Raw genomic sequence first — 16,982 nt, 5'->3', positions numbered from 1 at the left:
AAAAAAAAAAAAAAAAAAAACTTAAAAAAAAAAATACTAAAAGGAAAAAACAAACAGGTTTGTCAACCTAGAATTCTCTACTCCACAAAAATTTTAAGTAATGAAGACAGGTTAAAGACTTTTTCAGACATCTAAGAGTTGAAATAACTTATTACCAGCATAACTACATTGTAAGAAATTTTTAAACAGAGAAAATGATATCAGATGGAAGTTTGGTTCTACACAGGGGAATAAAGAGTACAAGAAATTTACAAGGGCAAGTGTTTAAGATTTTTCTTCTTATTATTAAAATCGTTTTGCAAGATAAATTGTTGTTTAATAAAAAAAAAAGACAATGTGGATTTTATTACATATGTAAAATTAAAATGTATGACAGAAAATTATACTCAACGTAAGAAAAAGAAAGGAAATAATTGAGATCAGAATGGAAACCAGTGAAACCAAAAACAGTAAAATAGAGAAGAACAATGTAACAAAAAGCTGTTTTTCTGAGATAATTAATACATTGATAAACCTGATAAAACTGATCTTCAAGAAAAGATGGTAGACCCAAATGACCAATACCAAGAATGAGGTACCCCATAAATGCATCAATGTACAAAGTTATGATTTAATAAAAAATAATTTAAAAAAGAACCTATAATTAACATCAATATAACACCATATAAAATTAACTTAAAATGGATCACAGACCTCAATTCAAAGTCTAGAACTATAAAACACCTAGAAGAAAACATGGGAGAAGCAGTAGCTGATCTCCAATTCTGGAGAGGAGCCAGAACTGCCCAACTGAAGTGATGTTGCCAGCTCGGGAAAAGTAAATTTCGGAGGCAATAAGGGCGGGCCTAACAAGCGGGAGTGTCTTGAAAACCCAATGCTTCTTCTCTGAATTCTGCATTCTGTGCTTACAAACCCTTGGAAGCCATGGTGTGTCCCCAGCACGGCCTGTCAGCCGGTGGAGGTTACGTTTCAGGGGGATCAGTGATTGCTGATGGGACTGTAGTGCACAGACGCACAGAGCACTTGCACCCTGGAGGTGCTCTCTGTACCTGGACAGCCGGCTGTATACCAGCAGCCCAGCAGTGCGGGGGACACCTGAGGAAGGGACAGCGCTCTGTTCACCACAGGCAAGGCCAGCTGTGGAACACAGTACACCTGGGGGAAATGGAGCATGTGTGCGGAAAAGAATGCATTTTATACCATGCTATGTGCCCTGCACTTGACATGTGTTATTTCTTTCATACAAGGACCCTAAGTAATAGGTGTTATTATTCTCATGTTAGGCTCATGAAAGTAATATAACTTGTCCAAGGTCAACAGCTGCTAAAGGCAGTTGCTCAGATTTGTCTTATCACTGTGGTTTTTTCTTTCTTTCTTTCTTTTTTTTTTTTTTTTGTTCTTTTCCATCTTATCATCTCATTCCTAAGGCTAAAAAATGTTTTGCTAGGCTGCAGAGATATCTTAAGTGTAAGCCCCCCCCAAATTCTATCCCTTTGTGAAGGAGCAATTGTTAAAAATCTTGGCAAATCCTTAAGTCTCGTCAATGTGGGGTAAGGCCTAAATATCTGTCTAAATGGGAATACCTGGAATGCGTTCTATACAAATGTTTCTTAGCACAAAGACAGGAGGGCAACCCTCTCTTTGGCCTTGGAACAAAAGAGATTTATGGGCCATTATGGTGTTGTGATTCCAATAGGACCCAGCACAGCTGGGCTAGGCAGAGCTGATGAAAAACAACAAATCACGACCCTGCTGAAGAGTTTTGTGTGACTTTCAGGGAATTCATTCCTGATCGCAGCCTATCTGCTGGGTAGATTTACAGCGCTGATGGGAGTAGTCCTCTCTGGCTTTGCTTGCAAAGTGAATTCTGACACATTTGGAGAAGGAACCATGAATCAAGTCCCTGAGATTTTAAGCGGAGGGGCCAACTGTTCCCTTTGTGATTATACAACCATTTCCCATAAAATAACACTTTTGGCTTAAATTTTTGTTGTCCTAGAGCTTTCAAAGTGGTCACACTCGTTGCTTTCATAGTACAAAATTTTTCCTTTTTTCTAGTTTTAGTATCTTGTAGTATGTCCAGTAAAAGTTCTTTAAAGGGCCCTTATTACCTTTTAAAAACATTTTGTCATTAAGGCTTTCAAGAATGCACCAAAGTAGAGACCATTTTTATTCACGTTTGCTTAATTTATCTCCTGTTTTTTCCCCATTGCTGAATATCTTCACCTCCACCTGCCTGACAGATCTTTTTCTGTGAAAAATCACTTTAGAACCTTTTAACAAAAGAGTTTAATACTCTTATGAGGTACTGAAGGGTTTGTTTGATACAAATTCAGCCTCCCTTTGTAGTTTTTCCTTCCAATAATGAATTCTGTGCTTTGCGTAATTTTAATTTCTTTGAATCCTTGAATACATATTGAACATTTCTGCCCCAGCTCACACCATTCTTCATTCTCTTTCTGGCAGGGATGGCTGTCCTCCCTGGGCAGACCCTGGCCATCCCTTCCTCTACCCACTAGGCTGCGGGTAGGCTACATCTCCCAGCCTCCCTTGTAGTTCGGTGTGGATGATACTGATTTGCAGTCCTTCCAGGTCTCGCCTCCAGAAACTGGCCACATCCATTCTTCCCTTGCTCTCTTCCTTGTCTCTAAACTGTATGCAAATGTCAGGACTAAGCCATGAGAGCCAAATACTGAAAATGGCAAAACCTTCGTCTGTCTTGACGCTCTAAAAGAATGAGTCCTGTCCTCCACATAGCAGAGCCTGAACTTCTCACATATTAGAAGAAAATACTGTGGAGTCAGCCATTGACGTTTTAGGATTCGTCTCTTAGGGTAAGTAGTGTTATCTTAACACATATTCCCACCTTTCAAGCCTGGCCGGGTCCTCTCTTTTCTATTTTCCTTTATTGCACTAGACAAAAGTGATGACTTCTGCCTTCTAATTATTAAAGCAGAGAGCTCTTTATTTTCTTTTGATTTTTATAGTACTTATTTCAAGCTACTTTAACTTCCTGCATCTCAAAATTGTACCTGCACCCACACCTATTCTGTCTTCCTCCCCTTAAGCCTCAGTGGAGGGTCTTGGGGTGGCCTTCCTATGTGTCAGGCCAGTCCCCTGCCTTGGGAATGCATCTCCCTCTCACACTGCAGTCCGGCCTTGACTGTGCCCGTGGTTTTCAGTTACCCCCTGTGCAGCCCTGCGGCATCTGACAGCCTGCACTGCTGGTCCTTTGTGGGACTTGGTCTCACCTTGGCTTCCTGGGCAGAGTTGGTGCAGATAGATAGGTTATGCTATAGTAATTCAGCCACGCTTGGTCCCCAGATCTCACTGGCTGCCATAGCCAAGGTTTATTTCTCCCCCGTGTCCACTGTGGAGTAGCTCTGGATCTGGTCCACATCTTCCTCACTCTGGGCTCCATTCAGAAGAAGGAAGTATGTGGACCGGGTCACTCTCATGGCAGTGGGGAGAAAGAGCTCGTGGATCATGGGGAAGTACATACTGACACCTGAAGTCTCCTCCTAGAAGCGACATTGCTCCCTTTTCATTGTCCAAGTGCAGGTCAAATATTGTATTGAAAGTAAGGCATGATGTACAATCTTCTTTCAGGGACGACACAGTGTTTTTTTGTTTGTTTGTTTGTTTTTAGAGACAGGGTGTCATTCTGTCAATCACATTGGAGTGCACTGGAGTCATCATAGTTCACAGTAATCTCAAATGTCTGGGCAAAAGTTATCCTCCTGCCTGAGCCTCCCATGTAGCAGACACTGTAGGTGTTACCACATCCGACCATGGGGCAGTCTGATATGCCCAGCACTCACCACTCTCCTCTTCCCTGTCTCCTTGGCAGTGTCACCCCTGGAACCCAGGTTTACAAATCAGACAGTCCGCATACACATGTTGCCTGACTTGCTTCGGGTTTTCTCATTTAAAAATCTGTTTTCGGTGTTTAAAGGTAGGAAGATTCCATTACCAAATCCACATGCATCACCTCTCTGGAAGCACATCAGGGTCTGGAGTGGAATGCAGTGGTGGGAGCTGTGGCTGCAGCCGAGCTGTGTCTCTGCAATTTGATGCATTCCACCTCTGCAGTTGCAGTGGGTGTCACTGCTCAGCCCTGGGGTAGCCGGGTTTGCTGGGCATTCTTTAAATGCCAATATTCCTATAATTCCCTCCTTGGCCTCCACTCTACCCCCTTTGCTCGTTCCTTTGGAAGGATGCACCTGCCCCACGGCTTTGATTTCATAGATAGACACCCTGCTTCTCCACCTGCTATGAATGTGTCATCTTTTGTATAATTGTCGGCCTCCTAACTGCTTTCCCAGCTTGCCTGAACTCTGATCTGTCCCCAAGTGATAAGTGCCATGATACATGAGACATGTGGCCACCACCCCCAACCCCCAGAATGCATTTCTTTGCTAACACACCACTGCTGCAGCAAAGTGTGCCATCTCCTTTGTGTGGTCTCCTCCTGGTCCTGCCTTCCTCTCCAGTCCTGTGTCTTGCTCCCACTCTCTGGCACTCTTTGTTTTAGTTAAAGTGAGTTACTGCCCTTGGCTCTGCTCTCTCCCACTCTAGGTCCCTACAAGCTTTTCAGAATGGGTGTCCCTCCTCCTCCGGGAAGCCTTCCTTGCCTGCTCTCCACTCTCCCTGGTCTGGGTTTGTTTTGGTCAGTGTTGCACAGTCCCTTGGTGTTGCTACCAGACTCCTTCATGCACTTGTTTGTGGCCACTTTTCAATTCCCTACCTTTCTAATTAGATGGCGTGATGGGCTACATTGTGTTTCCCTACCTACCAAACTCACATGCTGAAGTCCCAACCCCCAGTACCTTGGAATGTAACCATCTTTATGGATAAGGTCATCAAAGTGGCAGGTAAGTTCAAATGAAGCCATTAAGGTGGGCCCTAAAACGATAGGACTGTTGTCTTCGTAAGAAGGGAGAGAGACATCAGGATGCCTGCGTACAGAGGAAGGACCCTACGAAGATGTCGCAAGAAGGTGGCTGTCTACAAGCCATGTGAAGAGGCCTCAGAAGAAACCAGATCTGTGACACCTTCGTCTTGGCCTTCCAGCCTCCAGAACCGGGAGAAAATACATTTCTATTGTTTCAGCCACCCGGTCTGTGGCATTCTGTAGTGGCAGGCCTGGCTGACTAACACAGATGGGGAGCAATTTGGGGACAAGGTCAAGGCTCATTTCTTTTAGTGTCTTTATCATATAACCCAAGCCTGTCACATAGTAAAGGCAAAATACACGCTTATGGAATTAATTATTTGATAAGTAGATTGATTTGTAAGTAGATAAACAAAGGCCGTACTGGTAAGTAAATAAAATACAGTTTAAAAAATGTTACTTTGATATAGTAAATTGGAGCCCTATTATGAAAGAACTTGTTCAGGAAAAATTTGTTGGTTGGGAAACAATAAAGTCATATCATAACAGTGTTTTCTATTTATAGAAGCTTTTCTCTAAGAAATAAAAATGTCTCTGGCTTCTATTAAAACACCTCTTTGAGGGCCCCAGGGAGAAGCACTAGTAATTGGGGTCTTCTGGGGAGGGGCTCAAAGTGTGAGGGGACAGGCAGCTTGCCCAGGACCTGAGTGAGCTGCTGGCCTGGCTAGCACCCAGGGGGAGGCCAGAGTGTCCAGTTGGTTGGCAAAGTGCCACGTCCTACAGCCAGTCCTTGTGGCTAATTCTCACAGGCTTCTGATGAGGTGACTCAACCACACTGGCTCCAAAATGATAATAGCCCCAGGAAGGCACATTCAGGGATCACAGGAGATGAGAAGGAATGGCAGAACTGAGGGGAAGGAAAGATCAGCCTGTCACTTTATGTGACAGCAAGCAACAGGGCAACGAGAGTCAGTCTAGGATGATGTCTGGAAACACCTGGATGGCAACTGGAGGAGCTAGTGTTTTCCATGTGTGTGACACATTTTGACAAACCTGAGTTAGGAAATGGCTTGGTCAACAGGGAGTAGGTTCACTATTGCCACAGTCCCCAGAGGGTTTCACTGTGTTGGAGGAGGTTGGATTTGGCTGGGCTGGGGTTTAACAGGCACATGTACGCACACTAATCTATACATTTGAAGCTGGAGACTGCTTGTGTAGATGCAGAGATACAGTGAGTGTGCTGGGATTTCCAAAGAGAAGACTCCCCCTGGGCTAAGAAAAGGCCAGGCAGCAGCATTGAGTACATTGAACCAGCCCACATCTGTGCAGTTGGTGACAAGCACTGGTCCTTGGCACCAGCATCAACCAGAGAACAGTGTAGGAACATGTGCTCAGGGAAAGGAGGGTAGACTCGGTCCCACTGTGAATGTCTGATGGGTGGTTGACACAGATAGGAGTCAGCCAAGATGGGGTTATGTCTCGCTTCTTAGGAGCAGATATCACTTGTACTAAGTGAAGAGGACTCAATAGGAAACAGGGCTTGTGGATCATGGCCAGCACGAGGCTTCTGATTCCTGAAGCTATGGCCTCATTGGATGTGAAAGGGTCCTGAGACAAGGTTAAGTGAGGCTGCCACTGCTGTTCATCCATCCATTAGGGTGGCGCCTGTGGCTCAGTGAATAGGGTGCCAGCCCCCTGTACAGAGGATGGCGGGTTCAAACCTAGCCCGGCCAAACTGCAACAAAAAAAATAACCGGGTGTTGTGGCAGGCGCCTGTAGTCCCAGCTACTCGGGAGGCTGAGGCAAGAGATTTGCCTAAGCCCAGGAGCTGGAGGGTGCTGTGAGCTGTGACTCCATGGCATTCTACCAAAGGTGACAAAATAAGACTCTGTCTCTAAAAAAAAAACAAGAAATCCATCCATTCATTCTTCACTCACTTGGTCAATATTTATTGAATGCCTACAATGCATGGATCAAGAACTCTAGTTGGGGAATGAAATAGCAAATGTTTAGCCTAGTAGGATAGAGGAATAAAAAGGGCATTGCAATACAACCTACCACATGCTCTGCTGGGGGGAGTGTTCCAGGTGATGGTAGCTCACTCGAGCCTGGGGGCCAAATGCTTCCCCACTCCCTGGTGGATGTGATGTTCATAGTGGATTGATGAGTGGACCGAACCAGGGAAAAGAGGGCTGAAGAGCTTCCAGAAGAAGGGGTATGTTCCCATCACAGAAGAGTCAGTGGTTCAGAAAGGGTGGAATATTTGGTGACAGAAGTGAGGCAGGAGAAACCAACACAGCAGGGTCCTGGAGGGGCTTATTTGTCCTGGTGGTTAGGACAGTGCTGGCAGGCTGGGGACATGGGTCTGGTGCTCAGAGTACAGAGCAGAGCAGGAGGCAGAGGTATGGGCAGAGCTCTGGGGCAGATATCAGCCAAAGGCCTGAGACTTACTGACATCCCCCCAAGAGTGTCCAGGGTGAGAAGTAAGAGCTCAGCCAGGATCCTTAGAGTCCCCCAACACTGAAGGGATGGGTGGAGTCAGAGGGACAGGTGGCCAGAGATCAGAGGGGGAGATGAGAAAGATGGCAGGGGGATCCCAAAAGAGGGGCAGGTCTTAACAAGGCCATGTTGACAGGAGGAAAGGGGCTGAGAGATCATGTGACATCAACTGGAAACTGTCTACTTAGCAACACGGGGATGGCTGGTGACCTTGGGGAGATGAGCGCATCCTGACCAGTGAGTTGTGGGAAGCAGAATGGAGGAAGAAGTTGGAGAGGAGAAAATAGTGTTGCCAACTGCTCTTGGGCCTTAGGCATGATGGGAAGACCAAGCAGCTGGAACTGGGGGGTGTCCGGGGGAAAGCACATCTCAAGATGGAAATGGCAGGAGCGTATTTGGGTCTTACCCCCCTGGAGGCTGAAGCATTTCTCGGCAGAGAGTGGGGTGGATTCCATCATCTAGGTCTGCTGTGGTTCCGGAGGAGAAGGGGTAGAAGGTGTGTCCCATGTTACTGCAAACCCAGAACTCATTTAAATGTGCGTGGTGGTGAGGGACCAGGCTCCGGGACAAGACCATGAGACATGAGTCCTGTCACTTCCGTATCCTGGCTGTGTGATCTTCAGCAAACCATTGAAAGACCAACCGTTCTAAAGCTGTCTTAAAAATCAAACGCAGTGGTGGATAAAAAGCGTCACCCAGTGCCCGGTGGATGCATGTTAATGTCCAGCTTTCTTGTCAACACAGGTCAGGAGGATGGTTGCCTTTCCACAGAGTGGAGGCCCTGAAGCTTCCTCTGGGCATCTACCTCTCCCTCGACCGGGCTGAGGACTCCTTGTCTTTGCCCCAGTAGGACCTCATTCCCAGCCCCACAGGTCTCCTGCAGCCCCCTTCATCTCTGTGGTTTCTAGACGGCACAGCACAAGGCAGTGCCACACCTACAGGAAACGCAGCAGCTTCACTGGGCTGGGTGACACCTCAGGGGAAACCACAGCTTTGTGACTCTTTACAGGAAAGCCCAGCCTCCTTTTTTTTCTTTTTTTTTCTGCAGGCAGAAATGCGGTTCCAGAGAATGTGGATTGAGCTCCCGGAGGCTTGTCTGCTGCTCCCCAGGCTGTTCTTTGTTCTTGAACATTATTAGTACACTGCCTAATGTGATGTAATCAGAAGGGACCACCGGGGAGGAGGGGCAGTCCCCGTTTTCTAGGCCAGATACCGTGTTTCTTTCTGTTTGGCTTCCTGCTCCCTATTTCCTTCTAGTGGCGGCTGGCTTTTTTGTTCTGTTTTGTTTTGTTTTCTCCCATTGGAATCAGATAGAGACCCAGGGATGGAGGGATGGGTGGGTGGGCTTTCTAGATAATCTAGTGACCAGAGAGGAGGATGAAACACAAGGTCACACACAGAGTGGCCAGTCCAGGACTCAAAACTCAGGCCTCCTCATTCTGGGTCCAGTGCTCTTTTCAAAGTTTCTCCCCATAAAGGGGGAAGATTTCAGTAATCCGTTAATCTCCCCGCAGCTGCCTTGACTGTTACTGATACATTCACCCCAGATGCATTGAAGGCCTTCCCCAAACCAGCAAAACAGAAATAAAGCCCTGCTCTGACGTGGCATGTAGTATAATGAGATGAGAAAGAGAATAAATCTAGTAAGCATGTTAAGTGCTAGGTCCTCCACAATGTCCCTCCAGGGAACATTTTCTCCACAGAGTGACTCTTGATTTTTTCAAACCCAAACTTCAAGAATGTATGTATCTTTCAATACCATGCTTTTCAGCCCACGATTATGTTTATATTTATGACCACCAAACTCAAAACTCAATACAATATTTACACAAAATGATTTGCAGAAAAAGTCACTTTTTTTTTTCTGAGACAGTCTTACTTTATCACCTTGGGCAGAGTGCTGTGGCGTCACAGCTCACAGCAACCTCAAACTCTTGGGCTTAAGTGATTCCCTTGCCTCAGCCTTCCAAGTAGCTGGGACTACAGGTGCCTGCCACAATGTCTGGCTTTTATTTTATTATTATTGTTATTTTTTTAGAGAGATGAGGTCTCGCTCTGACTCAGGCTGGTCTGGAACTTGTGCACTCAGGCAATTCACCCACCTTGGCCTCCCAGTGTTGGGATTACATGGTGAAGCACCGTGCCCGGCCTAGATATAGTCTTGATTTACATTCTGAGGACCGTCCAATTTGTAGGAAGTCAGAACTGGGCATATTTCTGGAAAGTCACGTTGAACGTCAATGTGGGGGGGGTGGCTTGGTGGTTGTTAGCGCTGAGAGAGGAGCAGCCTTGGCACATCAACTCTTCATTTCAAACTATAAATTTGTGATCAGGAAGTGATGCTTGAGGCGTTTTACGTTCTAACATGACAGTTTATTATTTATATACAGATCTATAGGTGTTTCAGTGTATGTTAGTTACATTTGAGGAAACTGGTTGGGAGTCTTGCTTTGATGTGGAAAACTTGATAGCTTTGTCTGCATAAAGCCTTGGGAAACAGGCTGTCAGTCAGTGTTTTCGTGCAGAGGCTGATTATCAAGAATCCATTCTTGATGTCAAGTCCATGGTTGGAAAGTGAGAGTTGTAAACTGGCAGGCCTGCTTTTGTTTGCGGTGTCATAGCAATGCCCGTTGAGACTCTGCTCATAGCCTTGTGTCGTCCTCCCCCCCCGCCCCCCGTAAGACAGCCCTTTGTGGGGGAGCTAGCACAGGAAACAGGCTGTGAGTGAAATATGTGTAGGTGGGGATCCTGGCTGTGAACATGTCCTCTACTGGGCTCTGCCACGATGGCCATGGATACTTGCAAAATAACTTCAGTAGGAAATACAAAATGATTCTCTCATCAAGTTCAACCTGAGTCTTTTGCCAGGAGACATGGCTCTGTTCCACGAGCATTTTTTTTTTTTTTTTGTGAATGGTAACTATGGAATGGTAGGAAGTGTCCCACAAAGGATTTCCTTTGGTCATTATTGTTTTTTGCTTAGGAAAAATATGTTATGGGGGAGGGACGAGAATGTCTCTCCCTTTGTGAGTTCTATGATTCAGAGTTTAAAAGGCCAGTGACAGGATCTGGGTCGCAGTCTTGGTTTCCTGCTTGTGTGAGGCCTCAGGCTTCACACTCCTGCCCCTTTAAAGATTGAGACTGGAGAGCTGTATTTTGTCTCCTTTTTATAGTTGGTCACATGAGTGAAAAGTGCTTTTTCCTTGGGGTTAGAGTCTGCACTAAGGGAAGTACCATGTTGAAATAACCGAACCTTAAATTTTAGCTTTGTAAAGAGTTTAAAGATCACTTGTGCCCACCCCCTTCCCGTGCAGAACCCCCCTCCCACTCTCAGCGACAGCTGGGCAAGGCCCTGTGTGCTTTGAGCAAGTTTGATTATGTGTGGGTTTGTTCACCAGGGTTTTCCAGAGAAATAGAACCCGTGAGATGTGGGAGTTATTTTAAGGCATTGACTCACACGATTATGGAGGCTTGCACATCCCGAATCTGCAGGATGAAGACCCTGGAACAGCTGGAACTGCAGGTCAGGCCAGAAGGCCACCTGCTGGGAGATTCCTTCTCACTCACAGGCCTTTGTTCTATTGGGCCCTTCAACCGACTGGACGAGGCCCACCCACTCTAGGGAGGGGAAACTGTTTTAGTCGAAGTCCACTGATATACAGGTGTATCTCACCCAAAAATGCCCTCGCAGAAACATCCAGAATAATGTTTGGACAAATAGCAGGGCAGCAGGATACAGCCAAATTGACATAAAATTCCCCATCACTGTGGCCTTCAGCAGCTCGGATATTATGCCTGCTGATGTTCAGCAGCTCATGGATGCCACCGCGCCCCCACCTCCCCTTTGTGGAAGGAAAGGCAGAGTTCTATTGTGCTGTCACATGAGTTCAATGTCTGTAAGTTTACAAAAATTATACTTAGATATCATTTGAATTTTTAATTGAATAGTGTTTTAGATTTTTTTTTTTTTTTTTTTTTTGAGACAGAGCCTCAAGCTGTCCCCCTGGGTAGAGTGCCATGGCATTACAGCTCACAGCAACCTCCAACTCCTGGGCTCAAGAGAGTCTCCTGCCTCCGCCTCCCAAGTAGCTGGGACCACAGGCGCCCGCCACAACGCCCGGCTATTTTTTGGTTGCAGCCGTCATTGTTGTTTAGCGGGTCCGGGCTGGGGATTCGAACCCGCCACCTTAGGTGTACGTGGCTGGCGCCTTAGCTGGTTGAGCTATAGGCGCCGAGCCGTGTTTTAGATTTTTAAATACTGTATATATATGTTATAGGCATATATACATCTATGTAAAATTTGTTCACTTAACAGTATTATGACACAGGAGAAACCTAAAGGAATTTTAGATGTTTTATTTGCTTTGGAGTTTTTTTGACAGATTTAAATTACATTTAAATAGTTTAAATAATCGTTAAATAATTTAAATAATAAAGTTGCCAAATAGCTGGGCTGCATGGCATGGCAAAATCGATGTAAAATTTTGATGTAAAATTTTCAGCATCAAGAATATTATGCTTATTAATATCCAACAACTCAATAATGCACCCCCCCAATATACACACTCCCCTATTGTGGAAGGAAAGGAAGAGCAAAGCTGGAGGAGCAGCATCTCTGCACTCCTTTCTGCGTAGGGAAAGGGTGGGCTGAGGCCATTAGGTAACAGAGAACAGCTTTGGCTACAGGGCCTTTAAAAGCTGGTGTTAGTCGAGTGCAGCCGCCCTTCCTCTTTGGATTTGCCTAGGGATAGAAAGAGGCGATTTGTGTGCTTGACCACTGTACACACACACACACATACACACAGGGGCGGCAGAGTAACAGAAAGGTCAGGTGGCCCATGGAGGCTGGAGCCGCACTGTCTGGCTGGTTCCCCAGCTTCACCAGTGACTCACTGAGAACTCTGGGAAGCTATTTAACTTTTCTGTGCTCAGTCCCCTCATTTGTAAAATAAGGAAAGACCTTCAGAGTTCACATGTTTCCCGGGCTGGGAAGTGGTAGCTGTAAAGTGCTTACAGGATGCCTGACATCTAGTAAGTCCCAGACCATGTCCGTTATTGTGATCACCCTCATCACACATGGTGCATGTCAGCACTCTGTTCACGTGGCACACGTGCTTATCTGTGAGCACAGGCAACCTACACATCTGGCAAGTAAATGTACAGTGCGGATTTTATGCCAAACCCTCCTAATGGACTCTTGCAGGGTGGGTCTGTGCTTGATACGCTTCATAAAAAGATATATATATATTTTACTTTTTTTTTTTTTTGAGACGGTCTCACTTGACACCCTGGGTTAGAGTACTGTGGTTTCATAGCTCACAGCAGCCTCAAACACTTGGACTCAATTAATCATCTTGCCTCAGCCTCCCCAATAGCTGGGACTATAGGAGCCCACCACAGTGCCCAGCTAGTTTTTCTATTTTTAATAGAGATGTGTTCTTGCTCTTGCTCAGGCTGTTCTCAAACTCCTGAGCTCAGGTTATATCCACCTGCCTTGGCTTTCCAGAGTGCTAAGATTACAGGCATGAGCTACAGCACTCAGCCTTTTTGGTACTTCATTAACAAAACTCTATTGGGTAGAGTCAAGGTCATAGTCACTTTAAATTAAATTATTATTATTAGTAGTAAAGGGAGTTATAGCAAGATGTTGGTGCGACATTGGAGTAAATTCAGTATTTCAGGTTTGCTAAGATCACCTGCAGCTAGGCAGCCTTTCTGCTGGAACAAGGGGAGTGCATGAGTTCTCAGCCCTTGCCTGTTGTACACTCAGGGAGCATGTCACCCGCCACTTGAGGCTCAGGTGTGCCTGAGGCTGCTGGAACTAGAGCAGCTTCTGACAGCTGGTGGACTCTGGTGTGATCTGGCTCCTTCTCTCTGATAAATGGCTTCACAGATGCTGCCAGCTTCATGTTCAATTAATCTCAGTTGAATTGATCATCCAGTTATAAAGAAAATCATTAGCAATAAAGCAAAACTTCCCAAAGAGCTTTTATGGGGAGGAGGAAAGGAAGCGGAATTGGTTTTTTAAAGAAATGAAGATGTTGAACTTTATTTGAAAAGAACTTAGCACCAGCCTTCTCTCTACTTGGCTGACTCAGCCCTAAGGGGTGAGATAATAATTTTTTCCCACTTATTTATCTCAGGAATCAATAAAAGAAAAAATATATATTTTAATTAAGCCAGCATGTGTAGAGCTTCGCACGTGCCAGGCTTTGGTTTAAGCTGAGAACGTTTCCACACACTGCTCTCAACTCGTTCAGCAGTCTGACAACATGGCGAGGCAGGCAGAGTCACTCTTCACCCATTTACAAAGGAAGAAACTGGAAAGAGATTAAGTAACTTGGCCCAGATACAAACTGGCTGAGACCCAAAGCCTGTGCTCTTGGCCATTTGCTACATGAGTTTCGTTACCGTGCCCCATTCAGACCCTCATGCCAACTGGGCCACTTCCCGTCACCCTTACCTTTAGTTCAGGTGCTCACTGCCGTATTTCTGAAATCTTACATTCATGGTTAGAGCATTATGTGCATGTTCCTTAAAAAGATAACTTTGTTATTACACATATAAGACACATTCTTTTTTTTTTTTTTTTAAGCAGAAGAAAATACTGAGAGGCAAACAGAAGAAAATAACGATGATTTATTTATACTCCTCTATCTATGACAACCCTTGTTACCATTTTGGTACTCATGCTTCTAGATTCTTTTGTACGACATTCTTTCTTTTGAAGCAATAATGAACTCAAATGATGCATACTTCTTTGTAACTTGATTTTTTCTCACCCAGCAATAGACTGTAAATGTCTTCCCATTTAAATACATACATTTCTATGACATTATTTTTAGTTGTTAAAGTATATTCCATTGTAATAGATATGATATGGTTTACTCAACTAACTCTTTGCTTTGGGGCAACTGTTTCCAAATTTCAAAATTAGAAGTAAGGTGACTATGCTAACTATGGAGAGTATGTGAGGTGACGCTTGATTCAGCCCTTCTGCAAGCACACTAACTTTAAACCATCGTGTTGTACCCCATACATAATATAATTTTTACTTGTTGATTAAAAATATAAATAAGAAATAAGATTACTACAAACATTTTGATAGCTTAATCTTCATGTATATTAAAATATTTCAATTAAATTATTAGTAGTATTAATTAATACTTAATGACTACAAATTCCTATTAGTTCAAATGGTTTCTTGAAAAATGACCATCATTTTTCCTTTCAAGATACTTTCCCATTAATGGAGTTAATCACTGGGATCCATAGTGAATTCTATATTTTCTCATTCACATGAGTCTTGATTTCATTAAAATTGTATGAATTCAACATTAAAACTATTGTGTGTTGTTTTTTAATTTTTTAGGAGCTAACCGATGACACATGAATAAAACATTAGAAAAGTGACATTCTCAGTTATAAGCACTCAGAGAGCTTCCTTGTAACTCCTCATATCCACAATACGCTAGAGGCAGCAGCTGTAGCACTAGTGACTGTGGATCTTGGTAGAATTAGGACCGATGTTCCACTTCAGAACAATCCCTCTGCCCTTCCTTGGGCTCAGAAACTCATGACTCTTCAGAAATCTCTCCTCGGCTTCCTACCTGGTGTTTCATCTCCTGGAACTTCCCTTCTCTAAGCCATATTTGCACGTTGCTATCAGAGTTAGCAAACATGCCAATCCTGAGATTGCTCAGATATCTGAAAACCTTTTGCCATTAAAGATTAAGAGTGAGAGATTAAAGTACAACCAGTGGTTAGCCTGAGCATCAAGGTATTAACCTGCGTCTACTCCTGGATCTCCTGCTGCCCCACACTATGGCTTTGTTTATCAATGAATGGGAAGAGCTACTGTTTCCAAACCCTTTCCTGGAGATTAGGTGGAGACTCCTGGAAGTGGGGCCCTGTGGGCTGGGCCACGTGCTGAGATCCCAGTCCTTTTCCCATTCCCTGGCCTCCTCCATGTTGGGATTGTGGCCGGGCAGTCTGAGCCTAGATGCATGTTTAAATGTCTCTACAGAAAACTGTATTTATCCTCTACAAGCTTCTTTAGTTGGGAAAGAAGAAAAAGCAGGGATTTACAGCCAGATCAAGGGACTGCATGATGCTTATTTTCTTGTGGAAAAGGTGCTTGTGACAGGCTTGACCCTTATTGAGGGGGTGGTGTGTATGGAGCTGAACTTGAGGATGGGTTAAGTGCACTCTCAGAATCTCTCTCAGGATGTTGCAGAACCTCTCTTTTTGGAAAGGGGGTAGCTTAGCAAAATTTTGTATGTTTTACATTTTTTATTCAAAAAAGGTAATCATTCTCTTTCCTTGCCTTTGAAGGTCACTATACATGCCTGTGTACACAGAAGTTGTGGACAACATCAAAATGCTCGGATGCTTTGGGCCTCGGGGCTGCACCTACTGTGTGCAAGCAGCTGAATGGAAAGATGGAGACACTTTCTGTGTGGAGAATGCCGGAAACAGTGCAATGGAAACGAACCCAGGAGGGCTGCATGCTGTATGGAGATGGAGACCTACTGATAGGTCTTAAGCTGGTATGTCTTTGTATAGATCCCCTTAAATTGTCTGATGCTTGAGTGTACAGAACACTGCTATGTACATAAGTTCACTTTAACTCAGGGAAATGGGTTTGGAGAAGTTGAGTGACTGGTTTAAAGTCACTTCTCTATGTTGTCAGAGTGAGACCCAAGGCTTTGGATCTAAGTCCTTCCATCATGTGCAAGGGTCATTTGGTAAGAAATACTTCTGTGCCATTTTTTTCACTGCCCTTTATATGTAGATCTATTTCATTTTAAGAACTTTCTAGCTAAAATGATGAGATTAAGTTTTCAATGTTAGCTCCCCAAATTCAGCCTGCTCCAATGCAGGAGCAGGACCAGTGAAATGGGCTGTGAGTTTGGGTTGTGGGGGGTTGAAATGGTTGTGTTGGGGAATAAAGTACAAATGTTAGGGGTTGGTTTCTCCAGTGTCTCCCCAAACTGCTCTTGTGGCCTTCTGAGTAAGAGTTGTCACCCCAAGGAACATGGATTTAGTCTCCTGGAAGGGACAACTTGGGATGTTCCACAGGTGGGAGAACTAAGTGGGGTAAAATTTTTCTATGACACCACTGTGGCTGTCCTTATCTTTAGTAGCCTAATAACTCTTTATTTCAGGACAAAACAGCAGTGCTTTCCCAGTGTTATTTGATATTCAGATATTGTGATTTATTGAGAATACATTTCAATCTTCTCTGCCTTATCATCAATATCTTGTTATCCTTTTAGACTGGTTTAGAATGTCAAAAAACAAACAAACAAATAAACAAAAAACTGATATTGAGGAACCTTAAAGGGGCCACCAATTGTCCTCAACACTGCTTAGCAAAAATGTTGACAATCTTGGAGATGAGTAAAAGAAAACAAAACCAAGATTCTTAACTGCTGTGACTGACCCATGGAGTTTATACAGGGAGCACTGTGTGCCCGGAGGCATCTTCCTCTCCATAACTTTCCGTTTCTTTTCTTTTTCTTTTCCTCCCCACCCTCCCTCCCTCCCTGCCTCGCCCCGCCCCGCCCTGCCCCATTCTGTACGGAGT

Source organism: Otolemur garnettii, unplaced genomic scaffold (assembly GCF_000181295.1).
Source record: "Otolemur garnettii isolate 467f Iridium unplaced genomic scaffold, OtoGar3 scaffold00154, whole genome shotgun sequence".
NCBI classification, from domain to species: domain Eukaryota; kingdom Metazoa; phylum Chordata; class Mammalia; order Primates; family Galagidae; genus Otolemur; species Otolemur garnettii.
This window is presented reverse-complemented; position numbering follows the sequence as displayed.